The following is a 22,285-nucleotide window of genomic DNA, read 5'->3' as shown; positions in this document are numbered from 1 at the left end:
TTGATGCCAATAAGACCCTCTCATATATGTAATTTCTAAAGGAAATGCTCTAGGTATTACAGTTTTGATTACATCAAGATGACGTCAGGCGTTCCACACTTTTGTAATAAATATAGAATGTTAGCAATCTAGTTGTTCATTAGGATACTGTTGAGAGGCAGAGGCCAGGGGCACGGAAAATTGAAGGTAGGTAGGAAGGTGCAAAGGCAACAGTTTAACCACACTGAGCAGGCAGGAAGGGCCGTGGCAGCACAACAGACTATGGAGGGCAGTGGAAAGGGGGCAGGGGCAACAAACCAACAATACAGGACTTGCAAGAGAGGCTGTGGCAATGTAATAGACCATTGTGGGCAGAAGGAAGAGGCAATGGTAGTACAACCATACATGCCAACAGACCCGATTCAGCCAGGAAACGTCCAATGTTTTTAAGCTCAAATGGGCTTTATTTGATCTGTCTCCTGTCTACAATCTCCTCTATTTCAATGTAACTCAAAGGGGAAAATCAATACCCCAGTTTTTTTTCAAAATCTCCCTCTTACCAAGTTCAAAATGTTCGCAAGTATGGTACATTGGATCATGGAAGGAAATGGGGTAGGGACATGGACTTGGATAACAGAGGACAGGAGGGACATGGAGAGGTGCACCAAACTGACCCTGCAGGGCAGGCATCAGGGTTTGCAGCAGCACAATACACCACACAGGGCATGCGGGACGGGAGTGCAGCACAACAATCCATAGAAAGCAAGAGGGAGGGGACAGCACCATTCACATGGACAACAGAGAACAGAGGGGCAAGAGGCAATGGTAGCTAGCTGACCATAATGGACAGACAAGAGAGAAAGCTGCAGCATAACAGACCATAAAGGGCAGGAGGGACGGATCAGGGGCATTACAATGGAACAGACAAGCCAGGACGGAGGGAGTAGGGGTCTGCACATGTAAACAGAGGGCTGGGGGCAAGGGGGCAGGGCAGGAGCAGCAAGATAGCCATGGAGGTCAAGCAGGATGGGCACTAGAAGCAAGACACACCGTGAAGAGCAACAGTGAGACTGTGATGGCATACACACAGACCATGGAGGGAAGGTGGGAGGGGTCAGGGGCAGCTAACTGACCACACAGGGAAGGTGGGAGGGGCCATGGCAGCACAGAAGACCATGCATGGCAAGTGGGAGGGTTAGTGGCTGCACAATGGCTATGATGGGCAAGAAGGAGGGTGAAGGGGCATGCACAAAGGACGATGGAGGATAGAAGGAAGGGTCAGGACCTGTGCACAGACAAGAAAGTTCAGGGGAAGGGGCCTCACAACAGACCGCACGGGGCAGGCAGGAGGATCAGTTGCAGCACAACAGACCAGGGAGGGCAGAAGGGTGTGGCAGTACAATGGACAATGTAGGACAGGAGGAAGAGGATAGGGGCATGGCATGTGGACAGGCAGGGTGGAGGTGGCAGGGACAGGTTACAGTCATCTGACAATGCTAGGCAGGTGGGAGGGGAGTGGCAGCTCAACAGAACACTCAGAGTAGATAGGAGTGGTAGGTCCATGGAACATGGTGGGCAAAAAGGATGGGGCAGGGGCATGCACAAAGACATCGGAGGGCAGGGGGAAGGAGAATAGGGGCAGCAAGCTACGCACAGAGTTTAAGCAGGAGGTCAATGATGGGGCATAGAATTGGGCAATGGAGTGCAGGAGGAGTGGACTGATACATCATACTAAATTGAGGGCAGTGGCAGCACACCAGACCATGCATGGTAGGAGGGAGGAGGCTAGTCCATGGATTCACACAACAGAGGATAGGGAGGAGGGGGATGGGGCAGCAACCTAACTGTTCAGAGAAGGCGGGTATTAGGAACTTTATTGTTTTTAAAACGTGTGTCTGTGCGAACTACTTAAAATATGAACAAGTATGCAGCATAATCTCACTTTTATTTAGGAAGAAGAGGACGTTTGTGACTGTGACTCCGGTCTCACTTGGCAAAAACACCCCCTGACCCTCCACCCCCTATCGCAAAATGTAATGCCCGTGAAAAGGGTAGGTGAACACAGTGTTATATAGAACATAGTCCTGAGAGCACGATTGAAAATGAAAACTAGATATAGTGTATGGTATAAACTATGCACCAAAAAGTGTGATATAAGATGAACCGGGCGTGAAATATAATATGCAATACATTGGGCCCGATTCACAGAACAAACTTAAGACAAAATCCTAAACTTAGTACCATTTTGGTATTCACAGAATGCACTTACTACTTCTGGTATTCACAGAATGAACTTACTACTTTTGCGATTCACAGAATAAACTTACTACTTTTGCTATTCACAGAATGGATTTAAGACTACTAACTTTACGTCCGCACTCGGGCCGGAAATTCCGGCCCGGAGGCGGAGCTTCCGGCCCGGAGGCGGGGCTTCCGGGCCGGAGGCGGGGCTTCCAGCCCGGAGGTGGGGATTCCGGCCAGTGGCGGAGATTTAAAATCTCCACCTCTGGGCCGGAAGCTCCGCCTCCGGCCTGGAAGCCCCGCCTCCGGGCCGGAAGCTCCGCCTCCGGGCCGGAAGCTCCGCCTCTGGGCCGGAAGCTCCGCCTCCGGGCCGGAATTTCCGGCCCGAGTGCGGACGTAAAGTTAGTAGTCTTAAATCCATTCTGTGAATAGCAAAAGTAGTAAGTTTATTCTGTGAATCGCAAAAGTAGTAAGTTCATTCTGTGAATACCAGAAGTAGTAAGTGCATTCTGTGAATACCAAAATGGTACTAAGTTTAGGATTTTGTCTTAAGTTTGTTCTGTGAATCGGGCCCATTGTGCGCAATGACAGATTCATTGGAGAGCGCGAGATAGCACAGGCACTAGCGCGTGCTATGCGATATGCGTCTTGGAGTGTAATATGCACAGGGCAGTGTTGTGTAACCTAACTAGTCTCTAAAGTTGTAATATAAAATATGTTCTGGGGAGTGTAACGTTGCATATGCACTGTGACAAAGATATGGATCCCAGATTGTAATATGTATGGCATAGCACTGTGCGTTATAACATAGGCATCGAGGAAGGCACGTTAGATGGGGCAATATAACCCGTGCGAAGGCAAGTGTGGCATGACATATTCACGGGGTGGTGTTACAGTGCACATGGGCTAGAGAGTGTCATAGCATATGCACTAGCTGGTGGAATACAACACAGAGGTGTGTGGCACTCGGCAGGCAATGGTGGGTGTAACACAGAATTGGGCTCTGCCAGGAGCGCGCTGTGACTCTCAAGTGATGTTCGTCCCCTTTCCAGAGAGTAAAATAAAAAGTATTACACATCCGGCAGTGGATGTGTGTTTTATTAACCGTGAGGGGGGTTTCTTGCAAGGTTTTGGTCGAATTTTTGTCGAATCCCCTTTGAATGGCTTGGTGTGCATGTGTATTAAATGTGCCCGTCAATAGCTACCCATGTTTGTATAAATAAACGACAAGGGTGTCTACCGGGATTAGGCACGGTAGGGCATCAGACATGTCAGAGCTTCACTAGTGGTGTAAATACATTCCACGTGGATTCATTGTATGCATAGTCGCCTTTTAATGAATATCACGCAAATCGTCATGGTGATAGGTACGTACGGTTTGTCCAGCATGTCCTAGGTGTGTCTATAAATATATATTTTTTTTAAATAATAAAAAACAGTGGCCGGCCCTGGGGATTGTGGTCAAAAAAATATAATTAGGAGACAGGCCCTGGGGGATGGGGTCATCAGGGCCAATAAATTAGAATAAGAAGGGGAACCACACTGCCCCCCTTCTTAAAAAATTAAAATAAATAAAAGACTGGCATCGTGCCGGAGGCCACGCCCCCTCCTTGCAGCACTCTGCAAACGCGCCCCCTGGCGAGTTGTAAGTTGGGGAATTAATTCCTCTTCAATACTGAGGGTCCCTGAGGGCCAACTAGCCCAACAGGCATCTCCAGTATACGCCAGGGAGCTGCGCTGCAGACAGGTGTTCTGAGGCCAAGCCCCTTTTTACACCTCTCTGCAACGCAGCTCTGTGGCGCTTACTGGAGGTACCTAGTGGTCTAGTTTGACCCTAGGGACCCTTAGGATTCAAGGGGACTTAATCTCTCAACTTAGAACAGCCACAGGGCGCGTTTACACAGTGGTGAATTGAGGGGACGGGGCCTGAGGTGACGTGTGCAAACACGCACTATGGCACGTTTTAAATTGGGGATATAATTTCCCTTCAATACTGAGGGCCCCTGGGGGCTAACTAGCCCACCAAGTGCTTCCAGTAAGCACCACTGAGCTGCATTGCAGAGAGGTGGTCCAGGCCGTGCCACTTTTTGCACCTCTCTGCAATGCAGCTCTGTGGCACTTACTGGAGGTACCTAGTGGGCTAGTTGGACCCTAGGGACTCTCAGGATTCAAAATAACTTAATCTCCCAACTAAAAACGGACACAGGGCGTGTTTACACAGTGGTGAAGGGAGGGGACGGGGCCTGAGTTAACGTGTGCAAAAACGCCCTGTGGCCTGTTTTAAGAGGTAGTTTTAATCCCCCTGCCCTATTATATACTAGGGGCTTACAGAGGAGGTCATGCTAATCACAGGGGGACCCCAATGCATAATGTTCCCTAGTGTATGTAGGTGTTTTCACTGTATTCTAAGTGTCTTTTAACATAGCACTGGTTAGTCAGACTCAGTTACCACCAGTATCCGACTGAAAAAGTTGAGGGTACAGGATGATTTTGCAACAAGGATTCTTTCTGCTCCTCTTTTAGTTCTTTCTGCACGTTATCCTTCTTCCTGCACTTTTCTTCGTCTTTGAGGACTTCTGTTGCTTCTTTCTGCACTTCTGTTTTTTTCTGTGCATTTTTTCTTCTTTCTTAACATGTCCTATCTCTGTAGGCATAGTTAGAAATTAGCATTTAAAAAACCTTTGAAATTCACAGAAAAAACCATAGGTTTCAGGCACGTTATAGTTAGGAATTAGCATTTAAAAAACCTCAGAAATTCACTGAAAAAACCATAGGTTTCAGGGGTGTTATAGTTGGCTGGACTTTTCACTTGTACAAAACCATTGAAATTCCCCCGTTATAGTTAGTTCAGCTAACTATAACTCGCGCGCCCGCAATGCACTGCTGATGACGTCACATATTACATCACTCATGACATGGTCAGTGACATCACTCATGACATCACTGATGACATCTCAAATGACATCACTGATGACATCACGGATGACATCACTGATGACATCATCCTTGTGATAGAGTGGCAGACCTCCTCTCACCCTAAAAAAACCTTTGATACACACATTCAAAAATAGAGACTGAAATTTTCAAAACAATGGACATACCAATACCAGTCACAACAACCTCTTCAGTAATTCTAAGATCCACATACACATCCACTCATTCACCAACAGTCCTATACAGTCACTCATACATGTACTCACTCATCATATGTACTCATACACCTATACATCCTGTTACACAATGCCACTCATCCATAGAGTTACTCACACACATAGTCACTCATGCTAATAAAGAATCAAACATACATTTACTTGCATATACAGTTATACACACACCACCACACTTACTTCTAGGGAAACTTACACATACTTAGTCTTTTAAACAATCACTTATAGAAACACATACTTATTCATACAGGAACTCTTTCAATCTCTCACTCTCACATATACTCACTTATATACACCAATAGTCACATATACTAGTTTAAAACATATGTAGTTACTCATAAAGACACTATTGAGACAGTCATTCACTCACTAACACACCCATACACACAATCATCCACCCATACAGTCCTGCACACATGCTGTCTTCAACACATACAAACAGTGAGTCACTCATTCATGCACCTATGCACTACGTAATACCCCCCACCGAACCATACAGACACTCAGACTGATACTCAAAGAACCAACTAATAACCTATATAGACACCCATGTAGCTACTCACCAACCCATGCAGCCACTTATACACAAAGTGAGAGACTGATACAGATATTTACATATTTAAACATTACTCACTAAGCCATGTATTCACTATGATACACTTAATCAGTCAGTTACACAATCAATTTTTCAAAAACAAATCATCCATTTAGACACTTATATACCCATTTATTCTTCCATCGACCTTGAGATATACATATATAAAACATATTTAATTTTCAGAAAAACACACATTCACTGGATGATGTCATCAGTAATGTCATCAGTGATGTCATTTGAGATGTCATCAATGATGTCATGAGTGATGTCACTGACCATGTCATGAGTGATGTAATATGTGACGTCATCAGCAGTGCATTGCGGGCGCGCGAGTTATAGTTAGCTGAACTAACTATAACGGGGGAATTTCGATGGTTTTGTACAAGTGACAAGTCCAGCTAACTATAACACCCCTGAAACCTATGGTTTTTTCAGTGAATTTCTGAGGTTTTTTAAATGCTAATTCCTAACTATAACGTGCCTGAAACCTATGGTTTTTTCTGTGAATATATATATATATAAAACTAGATAGATAGATAGATAGATAGATAGATAGATAGATAGATAGATAGATAGATAGATAGATAGATAGATAGATAGATAGATAGATAGATAGATAGATAGATAGATAGATAGATTAAAAAATATATTAGGAGTGGGCAGTACACTCCGCTCCATCGGCGGAGTTCCAAACTTCACCAACTGCCAGATGAGCAGAGTATATTGGCACACTTATCTCTCAATTCCAGTGGTAGTTAAGGGGACCACAGAGTGTCAGTGAGAGCAGAATAGCTGATCAACAGGATGCAAAAGAACCACATTATAGAAATAATTGCCTGGATCTTTTTTATCCTTCTGAGTGTTTACACAGGGTCCCGTCACCACCTTGCTTCTTTATGTCAGAGGTTACTGCCCACAAGCAGGGGTCTCTGATCATGTTAGACCTGTTTCACCATGGGGGCATATGGAGGGGCCAGCCTTGCCATGGAAGTAGGTGCAAGTTGGTTATTGTCTTTGGTTGTACTTTGTACATTCGCCTTGTTTGGGTGGTATTGGCTCCCCTAAGTATTTGTGCCACTTATGGAAGAGGACAGTCGTGGAACTGCTGTTTCACATGCAGTTACTGTTGTCATCTGGCTTTCAAAGCATGGAGGCACCCCCGGTGTGTACCGCAAAGGACTGGTCACAGTGTGCTTATCAGAGGTACTATGCTTATCTGCATGGGTACACCACTGGTATCTTCATGCAAGTTTCTGTATATTTGAGGTGTGGGCAGTAATCCAAAGTCTGTCATGGGGGTTTTTGAATACACAGGTGCTAATGCTGTTGTAACTGTGAATTTACCCATTTTGCCCCTCATGTGTGGGGGTGCCTCGATTTCTGCCACCGAGTTTCACATGGTGTGTGCACAGCTTTTCTGTTCGAGGCTTTGTTCTGCTAATAATGTATTGAGGGAGCTGAGGCAGCTGGGACTTGAACCGTGAAACCTTTGTTAATAGGCTGTTTTCGCTGAATCTCTTGTGAGATTCCTTGCAACCGCTGCAGACTACTTGTATTTCTGGAACAGCTCTGGACTCCTCTGTAGCTTAAATAACATATGAAATACACTGATGCAGCTTGTGCTCACCCAGGAAGGATGTATTCAGATTTAGAGCATGTATATGTGAATTACATACCAACCCTGCTGCTGGCATATACCATGGATATATAATGTACTGAACGTAAAGAATTTCAGACCCATTAGACTCAGGTATTGATACATAAAATATACCCAAGCCTGCTGCTAAGTACCGGCTTGGGACTGTATAACCTACATACCGTCCAGAGTGTGAGTGCATTGACAAACAATCTGCTCAGCCATCAGCAAGTCAGGTAGAGATCTGACTGAGACATAAAAGATTTTAACATTTGTTATGATTTGAAGCTTGATGTGGACCAAGTAAATTTGGCTCACTCTGTGAAAAAAAACAGCAAAACTGTGAGACAGGACAATCACATCTGGGTTGGCTAGCGCTGTCATGTACCCTACTGTCACTTCCGTTGTGGGTCTTTTCTGTTTTTTGAGCAATAGCAAGCTTTGCCAGGTAGAGCAAAAAATCAATCCCTCCAAGTATCCACCCCCTAGAGTGTAATTCTATAATACCTAGCATTCTGATAGGCTTGCCATGCCCTCAGCTCATTAGGTACTTTTAGAATCGAAAGCAAAGCAGATCAGAATTAGATTGTTGTGAGAGCCTCCTTCGCTAGCATACAAAATTAAAGCTGCTTCGTTATGAGCTCGGCTGTACACTACAGTAGCCCTACAAGACCTGTGAGGCCGGGGCTTGGCTGCTGCCTCACAATCCAGAGCAGGGCATCCCCCCTGCCGTTCAATCTTTCCACCGTCTGTTGCAGCATCAGCCCCTTTTACAGCCTCCAGCTGACACCTCCATGGTATTCAGTCAAATATTGACTTACACTAATATCGAGTTCTAAATATCGTGGCACAGAAATGTAGACAGCAAGAATATTGTGGTGAAGAATCTCAACTTTAAGGTAAGAAATATCGATTTTTTTAATTAGTGTTATGTATTTTAGTGTACATTTTAAATGTATGCGATGTATTTTTTTTGTATAAGTATTGTTTATGGTTTTTAATATATGTGTTACATTTTTTGTAGTTGTTAATTTTATTGCAATATAATGTTGCATTTGTTAGTTCCGTAGTGGGTTGAAGGTTCATAGGAGAACAGGGTGGGAAGTAATTTAATTACAATAAATTAATTAATATTTTGTATATATTAATCTTGATTTAATTGAGATTGTATAATGTTGAATGTGTTTTAAATTTTTTGGGGTAAATTTTAGGTGCGGGTTGTGGGGTTTATAGGGATAAACATGGGAAGTAATTTATTTTTAATTAATTAATAATTCGTTGTTAATGAATATTAATTAATGAATTAACAATTAATAATGGTACTGTGTAATTAATTTTAGGTGCGGGTTGTTGGGTTTATAAAGGTAAAGGGTGGGAAGTAATTTATTTTAATAAAAATATTATTCATTGGTAATTAATATTGATTAGTTAATCGACAATTAAATATGGAAATTGTGTAATTCATTTTAGCTGTGGGTTCTGGGGTATTTAGGGGTAAAGGGTAGGAAGTAATTGATTTTTAATTAATTGTCAGTTGAGAATTAATATTAATTAATTAAATGATCATTAATTAGGGTAATTGTTCAATAATTTTTTTGTGTGTGGGTTTTGGGTTTATAGGGTGAAGGGTGGGGAGTACATTCATTGTACTTACTTTATAATTTGTTGTTAAGTACTATTAGTTATTTATTTTAATTTTTTAGTTTTTATTGTGTAACTATTTCTCTTACTTTTCAATTTTAGGTGTGGGGTGTGGGTTTAAAGATTTAAAGGCTGGGAAGTTATTTAAATTTCATGTGCTTTAATTTGTTTTTTATTTAATAATATGTGTTTAATTGAAAATTAATTATGTTAATTATGCAAATACATTTTTTAAATTTTTGATGTGGGTTGTGAGTTGTGTGGTGTTATAAGGTAGGAAGTAAATAGACAACATTTATGTAATAATTAATGTTTTAGTTAATAAATAATTTCGAAATAAAAATATTTATTTGTTTGAAAAATATTTTCTATTATATTCAATATAATATTTTTAGGTACTTGCGATATGTATTTAACATTATAATATGTTTTTCTTTTTTCTTTTTAATAATAAATATACTTTATTTTAAAAATATTTATATTTTTTGAATTTACTTAAGAAACATTTTTTTATTTTGTTGATGATATTTTTTGTTTTTAATTTTGAACTAGCTCGAGTGAGAATAGTAAATGTTACCCCTCCGCAAACCAACACTTTCCCTACTGTTGCACTCACTGGAGTGGTAATAGTAAATGTTATCCCTCTGCTATCAAACACTTACTCTACTGGTGCACTCAATGGAGTGGGAAAAGTAATTTTTACCCCTCTGCTATCCAACACTTTCCCTTCTGTTGCACTGAAAGGAGTGGGAATAGTCATTTTTACTCCTCTATCCAACACTTTCTCTACTGTTGCACTCACTAGAGTGGGAATATTAATTTTTACCCCTCTGCTATCCAAAACTTTCCCTTTTGCACTCATTGGTGTGGGAATAGTAATTTTTACCCCTCCGCTATCCAATGCTTTCCCTACTGTTGCACTCACTGGAGTGGGAATAGTAAGTTTTTACCCCTGCGCTGGCCAACACTTCCCCTACTGTCGCACTCATTGGAGAGTGAATAGTATTTTTTACCCCTCCACTATACAACACTGCCCTACTGTTGCACTGAGTGGATTGGGAAATGTAAGTTTAAAGATTTTTAAATAGGTTATTATTTTATAATAGAATTTTTTTTATAGACTGGACATGAACCAAGAGGTCTTTTTCTAAGGGAATTGGCAGTAACAACTTACTCGAAAAAGGCTAACGCTCAAACGCGTCGTCTTGGTGGGCATTAAAAAATTGCGAAAAAAAATCCCTGGTGTGCCGCTTGTCTTTCTCTCTGGAGTTCTGGAGGAGAGGTTTTGGAGAATACGTAAATAACGGTGGCTGCTGCCATGGCAGGCACCAACACTGTTGGAGGGAGAACTGTGATAGCAGCAACTTGAGCAGCTTCAAACAGTGGTGCAGTTCCAGATGTTCCGGACTTGAATTGACTGAAGTTAACAGCGGTAAGCGGAGGAAGCGGGGGTTGGTGGAAGATTGTTGTTGCTCTTTTGAAGTCTATGATCTCGTTTTGGGACAACTATCCAATCCTCTCCCTCACAGCTTGACCTCCCATTCCATATATGCCATATTGCATGGAATCAAAAGAATCAAAACAGGTGTAGCTTTGTGGGTCTGAAAATGCCACGTACGCCTTGGGGATTACGGAAATATGAGTGAATGGGAGACTGCACGAAGATCTGTAGCCTGGTCCATATTTGAAGAGGAATTAGACGTTGGGCAATCTTCAGTAAAAGTTACTGCTGGTCTAAGTACTGTGGAACCCTCTTTAAAACACTATTGGAAAAACCCTCTAAGAGGGAGCTGAACAAATGGTGGGAGGTAACATCACTCAACAATTATGTGGAGGTTGGCTGCTTGCCAAGAGGAAGGAGAATCACAATTGTGACTACGTGTGAGAATCCGAACCCAGACTTACTCACGGAATGGGCAGCATACATGGCAAAAACATGTGAAGGCATGCTTGAAATGTTAATAAAGTATGCCCAAATCTATCTAGAATCAACAAGAAAAGAACTGAGTGCTCTGAAAACGGAATTGGAGAAGTTAAAAAAGGACAAAACAGTGTTCAAATTTACAAAAAACTTGCAAGTAAAATTGAAGGAGTACGAGGATACTATCAAGGCAAAAAAACAGCGTAAGTTTCGAAGAGACAAAAGAGATTACGCGGAGGGACGCATCCTAACCTACGCTAAAGGATTCGCCTGGGCACGCAAAGATTTACAATTCTCTTTACGACAATGACAAGGGGAACTTTTGTTCACAGGGTCTAGCTCAGATTTGATCTCGGAAACAGAAGGCCGTAATGCAGCTGTCCCTTTAGGAGTACGTCCATTGACATTTCTTCACGAGTTTCAGATACTCAAGCTAAAGAAAGAGCAGGGTAATCCGGACAAACCACCGGTAAGAGGAAGAGGTCAAAAAAGAAGAAGAGGAACCAAGAAAGATTCCGATTAACTAAGAGGAGAGGAGGACATACCAGGTCCATAAGGAGGAAATCATCTGAAGATTTGAATAACAATTCCATCATTAATTTATCATCCAGGACCTTAACCACCGAAGAAATAACACTATTAAAACTGCATCTATCTTTCTGTCCTTCCAGGGACATCAGCTATACAGATACAAGGATCGATATTTTCCTATACATCAGTAATTTGAAACTCACAAAACTGTACAAAAAGGCAATCGGACCACAACAAACATCTGGCTTTAGAAGTGGAGTAACACATTTGTTCTGATCTCCAAATTGAGGATATTGAACTGTTATTATATATGCAGGAATTGGAAACAAACAATATATTACAACAAGACAGGGATGTAACTTTGGAGGAAATGGGCATTCGAACCGGACAAGCCAGTCATAGCGGCTTAAAACCCAATTCACGGTACAACCCTAATGCCCCACATGACAATATTGAGGCGTATGGATCAGCTGTAATCCAGGAGCTGATGAAGTTGAGCAAATTTAACACCAGAAGCAGATGGGATAATTTGACAAAAGAACAAAGGCTGACTTACAAAATGACCCCAACATAGTCATTAAGCCATCTGATAAGGGTGGAAACATCGTGATTATGAATATGTCCCAATACAGAACAGAAGTGCTCCATCAACTGAGTGACCATACATGCTACGAAGAAATAAGTTGGAAACCTATAGATCAGGGATCAAGGAATATCATGGTCTACTAAACCAATGGCACAGCATGGGTTTGCTTGATGAAAATGAATATAGTTTCCTAAAGAATGAGAACCCACGTGAACCATGCATTTACATCTTGCCAAAGATACAGAAGGACCCCATAAATCCACCTGGGAGGCCCATAGTCTCCTCCAATGGGGGACTACTAGAGATCATTTCTATCTTCTTAGATTCATTTCTGGCACCTTTTGTTGTTAACTTAAGCTCATACTGTAAAGACAGTTCAGATTTTTGGAGACGCATACATGATATCCAATGGGAACCCACCTATCTCTTAATATCATTGGATGTGTGCTTCTTGTACACTTGTAATAATCAAAGACAAGTAATAGAGGCCTGCATGCAATATCTACAAATCAGATATATATCACTGAAAGAGCACAACAAAATGTTATAAAAAATGATGATCCACTGTCTTGAACAAAATATTTTTCTATTTGAAAAATATCAGGCACGGCAATGGGCACGTGCTTTGCCCCCAGCCTAGCCAATTTATTCCTAGGTTGGTGGGGACAACAGGTACTGTGGGTAGGTACCAATGATCAGTACACATAACACATCCCAATTTGGATCAGGTACATCGATGACCAGTTCCTGATTTGGGATGAATCAGCAGAGCTGGATGAGGAATTCATTCAAAAACTGGGAAATAATAATCTCAATCTTAGTTTCACTCATAAAATCAGTAAGGACTACTGTGAATTCCTCGATGTAGCTGTACAAGTTGTGGATAATAAAATCACTACATGACTTTTCAGAAAAGAAAGTGCAGGTAACACCATTTTACACGCTGCCAGCAACCATCCCACACCTCTAATACTCAGTATACCCCACAGCGAACTCTTACGAGCTCGCCATAATTACAGTACCCATGATAGGTATTTGAAGGAACAGACTGTGATGGTGGATCGTTTCAAACAAAGAGGGTACAGCAATAAGGTGTTGGACACAGCTAAAAGTATGATTACAAGCAAAACACAGAATGAATTGCTCTTTAAGACTAATCCTAATAATAGAAAGAACATCACTGATGATCACTACCTATAGTGGGGGCTCACAAAGACTTAGGAAAATAATGAAAGCTCACTGGAGCCTATTAAAATCTGATCCCATTATTGGCCAGCATATAGGTCCAGCCCCCAAAGTAACCTACAAAAGACCACGGTCACTGAAGGACCAATCGGTCCACAGTTACCAACAGGAAGAACAGCCAGGAAATTGGTTGAGCCCTAATAAAGGGTTCACAACCTGCAATAATTGCAAGGCCTGCAGGAATAGTAAAATTCGCAAGTCCTACAAGACTGATTTAGACAGGGAGAAAAAAATCAATAAATTCATCATATGCACCAGTGACTATGTAATCTATGTCTTAGAATGTCCCTGCGGAAACAAATATGTGGTTAGTACGAAGTTGCAACTGAAAGTCCACATTTTACAACATTTGCGTGCCATTACGAACAGAGATCACAAATATCCCACAGCTCGATATTTCACGGAAAAACACAGTAGCAACAGCAATCTCCTAACATTCTATGGGATAGACAGGGTAATGCCACATCCCAGGGGTGGTGATCAGGAGAAATAACTCTGTATCTTGGAGTCAAGACTTATTATTGAGCTCAACACAAAAAACATGAATGGGTTACGCAGTGGGGAGGAGTTAGCCACCCACATAGGAATATGAATTTAGGATTGAACTGCGGCTATCTTTCAGCAAACATTTTAACTCACTATCACAGGTTTTAAAGTGGGAAGCTTGCACACATATGGCCATGTTGGAGTACAATCAGGGATACAACAGGGCTCTGTTGAAATTTATCTTGCATATTATCTGGGAATTAAGTGATATACCGCCTGCATAATAAACAGTCACTGATTGCACCATGGCACATTGGTTCATGTTCCCCCCTTACATGTAGTTTTTATCATCACTATTATTTTCACACATTAACCATTCACTTTCTTATTTCCTATCTCATTTTGGAGATTATGAGCGCCAACATATGCCATTACATGTAGGGAAGTAGAACTACACCTGGTACAATACCTGCAATGTGATTGAGGGTGTTATAAAAATGCTGAACAGAGACACGTTATGTTTATGGTACATTCCATGTGATCAAACGGCACTTTGAGAAATTGAGTAGAGTTGAAGAGTCTGATTATTAATTTATCTCACCCTTGATCAAGTGGGATGTGGATAAACTGAGCAAGAGATAACAAGTGAATTCACAATTAGATTTTGGAACTCTGCAACTTTTTTGAGATGTGGCAATTGGTTTGTTCATCATTTGTGCATGCTTCATATTTAAATGTCACGTGTCTGTGCATCTGCACTAAGGGAAATGTAGGAACATTTCCTCAGTTATTAGCTGCTCAAAAATACACACTACCTGACACTTTATTGACAATGCCAGTTATTGTTATATACATGTCACATGATGTATGAAACTTTATGTGAAAATATACGACGATCAATTGTTGCCATGCCTCTGCAAGTAATCAATTAATGTTCATAGTTTTACATCAAATGTGGCTGTATTTTATTTTATTTTGTTTATTTGAGTTCATTTGAATTTATTGCATTTTCTTCAAATTGAATTTAACCTAATTTCACATATGAGCGGCAAATGTGGTATGTTGTCAATTTCCATTAACAAAGAGGTGTATTTCTAAGGGAATTGGCAGTAACAACTTACTCGAAAAAGGCTAACGCCGAAATGCGTCGTCTTGGTGCACATTAAAAAATTGTGCAAAAAAATCCCTGGTGTGCCACTTGTCTTTCTCTCTGGAGCTCTGGAGGAGAGGTTTTGGAGAAAGCATATATTTGTTAAATTTTTATTTAATTTTATAATTATAAAATACATTAAAATTATTAGTTTAATATTTGTTTTAAAGTAAATATATATATTAATTATTATATATGTGTGTTTAACTTTTTTAAACTAAGTTTATTTGCTATATTTGTTAAAATGCATACTAAATCTATTTCTTTAATTAATGTTACTCTTTAATATATTCAATATTAATTAATGTATTTTATATGTATAAAAAATGATATTTTGTACAACTATATTTATGACATCATAATTGTTTTCTCGATATTTTGTACTTACCATTATAAATATAGGATGTTGATATTTTTCACATCTATATTTATAACTCTATTTCCTGGTATGGGGATGTTTTAGTTGTCAATATTCTGTCAGTGAACCCACTTCTGTATATGATCAACAGGCTGGCGCCCACCATGCTGATAGGTCTCCTGCTCCTCAACAGAGACAGCTGCTGCTAGGCGGCCAGCAACAGATTGCAAGCCTGCAGTCAGCTGTGGGCTCCGGCCACAGCCACACATGGGAGCCCATTAAGTAGAAGCCGGGCACACCCCGTGGGTGTAAGCTCCCCTGGGCCCCTTAGACACACTCACTCTCAGCATGAAAGTACCTGCCGATACATCTGACTGTAGCTGTTTGGACTCTTTTTATATCAACAGGATCATGCATTATAAAACCTTGTGTGCTGCACTAGCACGAGGTGGAGATAAGAGGGTTAATAGGGGTGGCCAAGCAATACTCTGCTCGCAAGTTGAGCTCTGCAAAGTGAAACTCCACGACTTCTGCCTAGGCCTCAGAGAAATTCACTGAAAAAAAGAAAGGTTACAGGGATGTTATAGTTAGGCTCAGATTTCACATGCCCAAAACTTCGGAAATTACACAGCCACTCACACAACCACTCGATCACCCATGCAGCCACTTATAACACCAGTCACAGACACATACAGCCACTCACACACCCACAAAACCACTCATATACCCACTCACATATCCATACAAACACTAAAATACCCATTCACACACCCACACAGCAACTCATACAGCCACTCACTCACCCATACAGCTACTCACACAGCCACTCACTCACTCATACAGATGCTAACAGAGCTACTCACTCACCCATACAGCCACTTACACATCCATGCACTTATCCACAAAACCACTTGCATACCCTTTCTCATATCAATATAAGTTCTAACATGCCCACTCACTCACATATGCAGCCACTAAAACAGCTACACACTTGCCCATACATCTACTTACACACCAAGGTGCCGATTACGATCCTGTAAAAAATTTCCCCGTACGACTCGTATCCGGTCTTTTTACCGTACGAATCGTACAAGTGCCGTACAAACTGCCAAGTACGATTCGCATTGGGAAAAAGTCCATACGAATCGCATTGGGAATTATTCCCCACACATCCTCGGGTCGGAAAATGTGTCCGACACATCCTCGGACGATTTACCGTACAAATGTGAAAAGTGAAGTCCGACCGCGCTAGTACGATCCATCCCGTGCGTCCGATGTTACAACCGGATGGAAAAAACACTGTCCGCACCGAACTCCCATAGCAACCATGGAGACATGTGCCCGCATACGCGCCCAACACTCCCCCAGCCCTCCTATGTACGAGTCGAATCCCCACCCGTGTATGTACACCCATGTATGTACGAGACGTACCCCCACCCGTGAATGTACACCTGTGTATGTACACCCGTGTATGTACACCCGTGTATGTATGAGACGTACCACCACCCGTGTATGTACACCCCCGTACGTACGGCCCGTACCCCCACCCGCGTATGTATGGAGCATACCCCCACCCCAACCGTGTATGTATGACCCGTACCCTCACCCGCGTACGTATGGAGCGTACCCCCACCCCAACCGTGTATGTACGGCCCGTACCCTCACCCGCGTATGTATGGAGCGTACCCCCACCCCAACCGTGTATGTACGGACCGTACCCCCACCCGTGTATGCATGGAGCGTACCCCACCCCAACAGTGTATGTACGGACCGTACCCCCACCCCAACCGTGTATGTACGACCCGTACCCCCACCCCAACCGTGTATGTATGGCCCGTACCCTCACCCGCGTATGTATGGAGCATACCCCCACCCCAACCGTGTATGTACGACCCGTACCCCCACCTCAACCATGTATGTACGACCCGTACCCTCACCCACGTATGTATGGAGCGTATCCCCACCCCAACCGTGTATGTATGACCCGTACCCCTACTCCAACCGTGTATGTACGACCCATACCCCCACCCCAACCGTGTATGTACGACCCGTACCCTCACCCGCGTATGTATGGAGCGTACCCCCACCCCAACCGTGTATGTACGACCCGTACCCCCACCCCAACCGTGTATGTACGACCCGTACCCTCACCCGCGTATTTATGGAGCATACCCCCACCCCAACCGTGTATGTACGACCCGTACCCCCACCCCAACCGTGTATGTACGACCCGTACCCTCACCCGCGTATGTATGGAGAGTACCCCCACCCCAACCGTGTATGTACGACCCGTACCCCCACCCCAACCGTGTATGTACGACCTGTACCCCCACCCCAACTGTGTATGTACGACCCGTACCCTCACCCGCGTATGTATGGAGCGTACCCCCACCCCAACCGTGTATGTACGACCCGTACCCCCACCCCAACCGTGAATGTACGACCCGTACCCCCACCCCAACCGTGTATGTACGACCCGTACCCCCACCCCAACCGTGTATGTACGACCCATACCCTCACCCGCGTATGTATGGAGCGTACCCCCACCCCAACCGTGTATGTACGACCCGTACCCCCACCCCAACCGTGTATGTACGACCCGTACCCTCACCCGCGTATGTATGGAGCGTACCCCCACCCCAGCCGTGTATGTACGGACCGTACCCCCACCCCAACCGTGTATGTACGACCCGTACCCCCACCCGAACCGTGTATGTACGACCCGTACCCCCACCCCAACCGTGTATGTACGACCTGTACCCTCACCCGCGTATGTATGGAGCGTACCCCCACCCCAGCCGTGTATGTACGGACGGTACCCCCACCCCAACCGTGTATGTACAACCCATACCCCCACCCGAACCGTGTATGTACGACCCGTACCCCCACCCCAACGGTGTATGTACGACCCGTACCCCCACCCGCGTATGTATGGAGCGTACCCCCACCCCAACCGTGTATGTACGACCCGTACCCTCACCCGCGTACGTATGGAGCGTACCCCCACCCCAACATTCTAAGTACGGAGCGCACCCCAGGCCCCAACACCAGCACCTTCACCCAACATCGCGCATGTAGGAGTCGTACCAAGACAGACACAAGGACAGCACTGTACAACAAAATTGCCGAAGTACACACCGTACACACGCTAAAAACGCATGTACACAACCAGGACAAAGCACAACAACACAAGAATACACTATTCGAATGGCACAAAGCCACAAAACATGTCCAACAAGCACAAATACAACACATTCACTGACCTGCAACTGGCAAAATCCCAAACAGAAGCCCAAAACACAACCACTCCTTATAACACACCCACCCAAAGTTCAAACACAGCCACACCCACCAATGGACCAATAAAAAGGGCCCACAGACACAAACCATGAGCCTTTGCAACAGACTCACTGCTGCCAGACCCCACAGACAACCTACAGCACCATACTTGAACCTTTACCACACCTTACACTTGCACACCTTCACACACACACCTTCACAAACACCCCCTCATCACATTCACACACACACCTGCACAACCACACCCACACACCCACAACCATCCACACCCACACTCCCCACAACCATCCACACCCACACCCCTCACCATGCCCACTAACAAGAATCCAAAGTTCACTAGCCAAGAGTTGGAGGTCCTTGTCGACGAAATCCTCAGAGTCGAGCCACACCTCTTTGGAACATTGGTCAGACAGACCAGCATTTCCGAAAAAACAGCCATGTGGCAGAGGATTGTCGATACTGTGAATGCTGTTGCGTCCACCAGAAGGACCAGGCATGAATGCCAAGCCAGGTGGTACGATCTGCGGAGTAGGGTCCGAGCCAAAATGACTGACGACCACAACCAGGCCAACATCACTGGAGGAGGGCCGCCCCGCAGACCCGTAAAATACCATCCCTGGGAGGAGAGGGTGATGGCCATACTGCCGGTGGTGTCAGTGGACGGATTAGAAGGACTCCGAGACCCGGGTGAGTACACAAACAACTCACCTCACATGGAGGGAACGTCATCCACAACCAAACTCACAATCAGTCACGCAACCACCCCAAGCTATCGCATGACACAACCACACTCCATGAACACGCACATGCCACTAGCGCCACCATGCCCCATGCACCCAGCTGGACAATGCCAAGTCACAGGCCACAGAAAACACCAACACAAGACACGGTAAGCCGGATGGCGGGAGTGTGGGCCCCAAAAATCACATAGTGCAACTCAGAAGCAGACAACAATGCCCTCTGCCCATATGGCCTAGGTCACAGCCAGACAAACAGTGTGTCCCCACACAGGAAAGACTTGCCAGCAAATGGCGGACGCCTTGCATTAAGACATGGGGGTTAAGGCACATTTTTGCACATGACAGCAGCTAATGAACAGCCAACACTGTGAAAGAGTGGCAGCACACACCACCACAGCAGCAGTGCAGACACAGACACTACACCCAATGGGTGCCTGGAGATCAGAAACAAACTCACATCAACAAGCCAAGGGCCATTCAAAGATCTGCTAAAAGTGTGTGCCTAGGAAGCTGGGCTGAGGTGACAGAGGGTGACACACAGAGGGAGGGAGAGGTGGAGAGAGAGGGAGGGAGACACAGGGAGACGGACAGAGGGAGGAGGCTGACACAGGGAGGGAGGGAGAGGGGGACAGAGAGGGAGTGAGAAAGGGACACACAGGGAGACCAATTCAGCCTTGTGGGGTGTTGGAATGTCTGCTCGTTAGCAGGTGGACTGCGTGCATGTAGACAAGGGTGGCCAGTGCCTGAATCCCCCTCTCTTCTCCATGGCAAAACACAGGGCCATGTCTGAACCTGTGCACGAGCACAACACCAGCTACCTGCATTATATAAGTGTGTGGAACAACTCCATGTGCCCACATACAGTGCAACACGGAAGGCGCCAATGCATGGTTCGCCACACCTGCTCACTCCACTGCTGACTGCAGTCACAATTGACGCAGCAAGTAAGACTGTGCCACACATAGGTAAAGTCTCAAAAGCTGTGGCCAAGGGACATACCCATGCACAAGTGCACTGTGAGTGGAATGCAAGACATATCCAAATTCCCAGAGGAAATTTGCCAACTTTGAAACTAATGAAACATGGATGTTGCATGGAACATAAATAACATTGTCTCTCTCACACACAGGTCAATGTCGTGGATCACCCCCCAACACTGGGGGGGAAGACTCACAGGACCCGGCTCTGCGGGATGCCGATCCCACCGGCAGCGACGACTCTCACCACTCTGTGGACGACCCCGACCAACCTGGCCCCTCTGGTGTCCAACCACCTGCAGCATCTGCGTCAGGTACAACTGGGCCAACCACCACCCCCACTCCTGCCACATCCCAGGAGACACCCAGGATCCCTGCCCCACCACCACAATGCAGCCAGGCTCACCAGCAGGGACACGGTGTACCGGGCACCCAGGAGGAGGCAGGCGACAACGCTAATGCCACCCCTCAGGGGTCCCGGAGACCCGATGTGCCCACAAGGGCAGGCCAGGTGCAAGTGGGCAGGGGTGGTGGGAGTGGAGGACGGCGGAGGCGCGAGCCTGACCAGTTGGCTGCGGAACCGGTATATTCCCATGTCAGAAACATCCTGGACACATACCGGCAGGACACCACGGGCATGGCCCAGGTTGTGTCCATCCTCGAGGAGATCAAGACCCAGCAGCCCCAGCAACATGCGGAGCAACATGCCTGTCTACTGCGACACCAAGGGCGGATGGAGGACAGACAGGCTGAGCTCGTGACGGTGTTCACAGGAATTCACAGTACACTCCGTCGGATAGCCGCCAACATGGGCAACCCTCCCTGTGCCACCAGGCGTAGAACATCACCACCCACAGGGAGGGATCAGGAGGAGGAGGAGACATCCGACAGAGCATCCCAAACATCGTCACGGCCTGTTTCTGAGGGTTCCCGCAGGAGGGCGGGTCGTCCACGGAAAAGACTGTGAGGGTCGGCGCAACAGCACCATCTCCCAGGACACCTGGCCTGGCACCTGGCCCACTGGACCAACAGCAGCACATCAGCAAAAGACATTCTCTGCCACATGGACTTGCTGGTCACTGTCTGACCAATGTTGACAAAGACTGTGGCATGGACTCTGAGGATTTCCAATGGCAAGGACACCAACTCCCCTAGTGAACTTTGGATTCCACACACCCGGAAAGCCCCTCATGTCATACCCCCCCACGTACCCCAACAAAAATAAAAAGTTACACCATAAAGAGATGATGCCTACATTTTGCATTATTACCTTACATGTGTCTTGTTAAGTCTAACCATGCCTGAGTTCTCATATGACTTCAACCATCCACACCCTGGGGCCTGAGTCTGGCACAGGACACACATGGGTCACAATGTATTAGGCAAGACAGACATGGAGCACCATACACACCCGTGATGGGCCCAACCAGCTGAGGGGGTGGCCGCACAACCGTGCCGACAGGCATATTGAGTACAGCGACAGCCATGCGCAGAGGTCAGGGATCAAGTGGAGTGTCCTGGGGAGCACCCAGGTATGTGCACCCAGGTATGTGTGGACAGGTGGCAGAACCATGTCCTGCAAGCTTGAGTCAGGTGGATGCAGAGAATGGTGGCCTGGCCAACGTTGGATGCATGGGGATGGCACATGTCACAATACCCACACAGTCATGGACATCATGCACAATACACAGTCTAATCCCACACAAACAGCTTGCATCTTGCTACTCGA

Source organism: Triturus cristatus, chromosome 5_2, assembly GCF_964204655.1.
Source record: "Triturus cristatus chromosome 5_2, aTriCri1.1, whole genome shotgun sequence".
Classification (NCBI taxonomy): Eukaryota; Metazoa; Chordata; class Amphibia; order Caudata; family Salamandridae; genus Triturus; species Triturus cristatus.
This window is presented reverse-complemented; position numbering follows the sequence as displayed.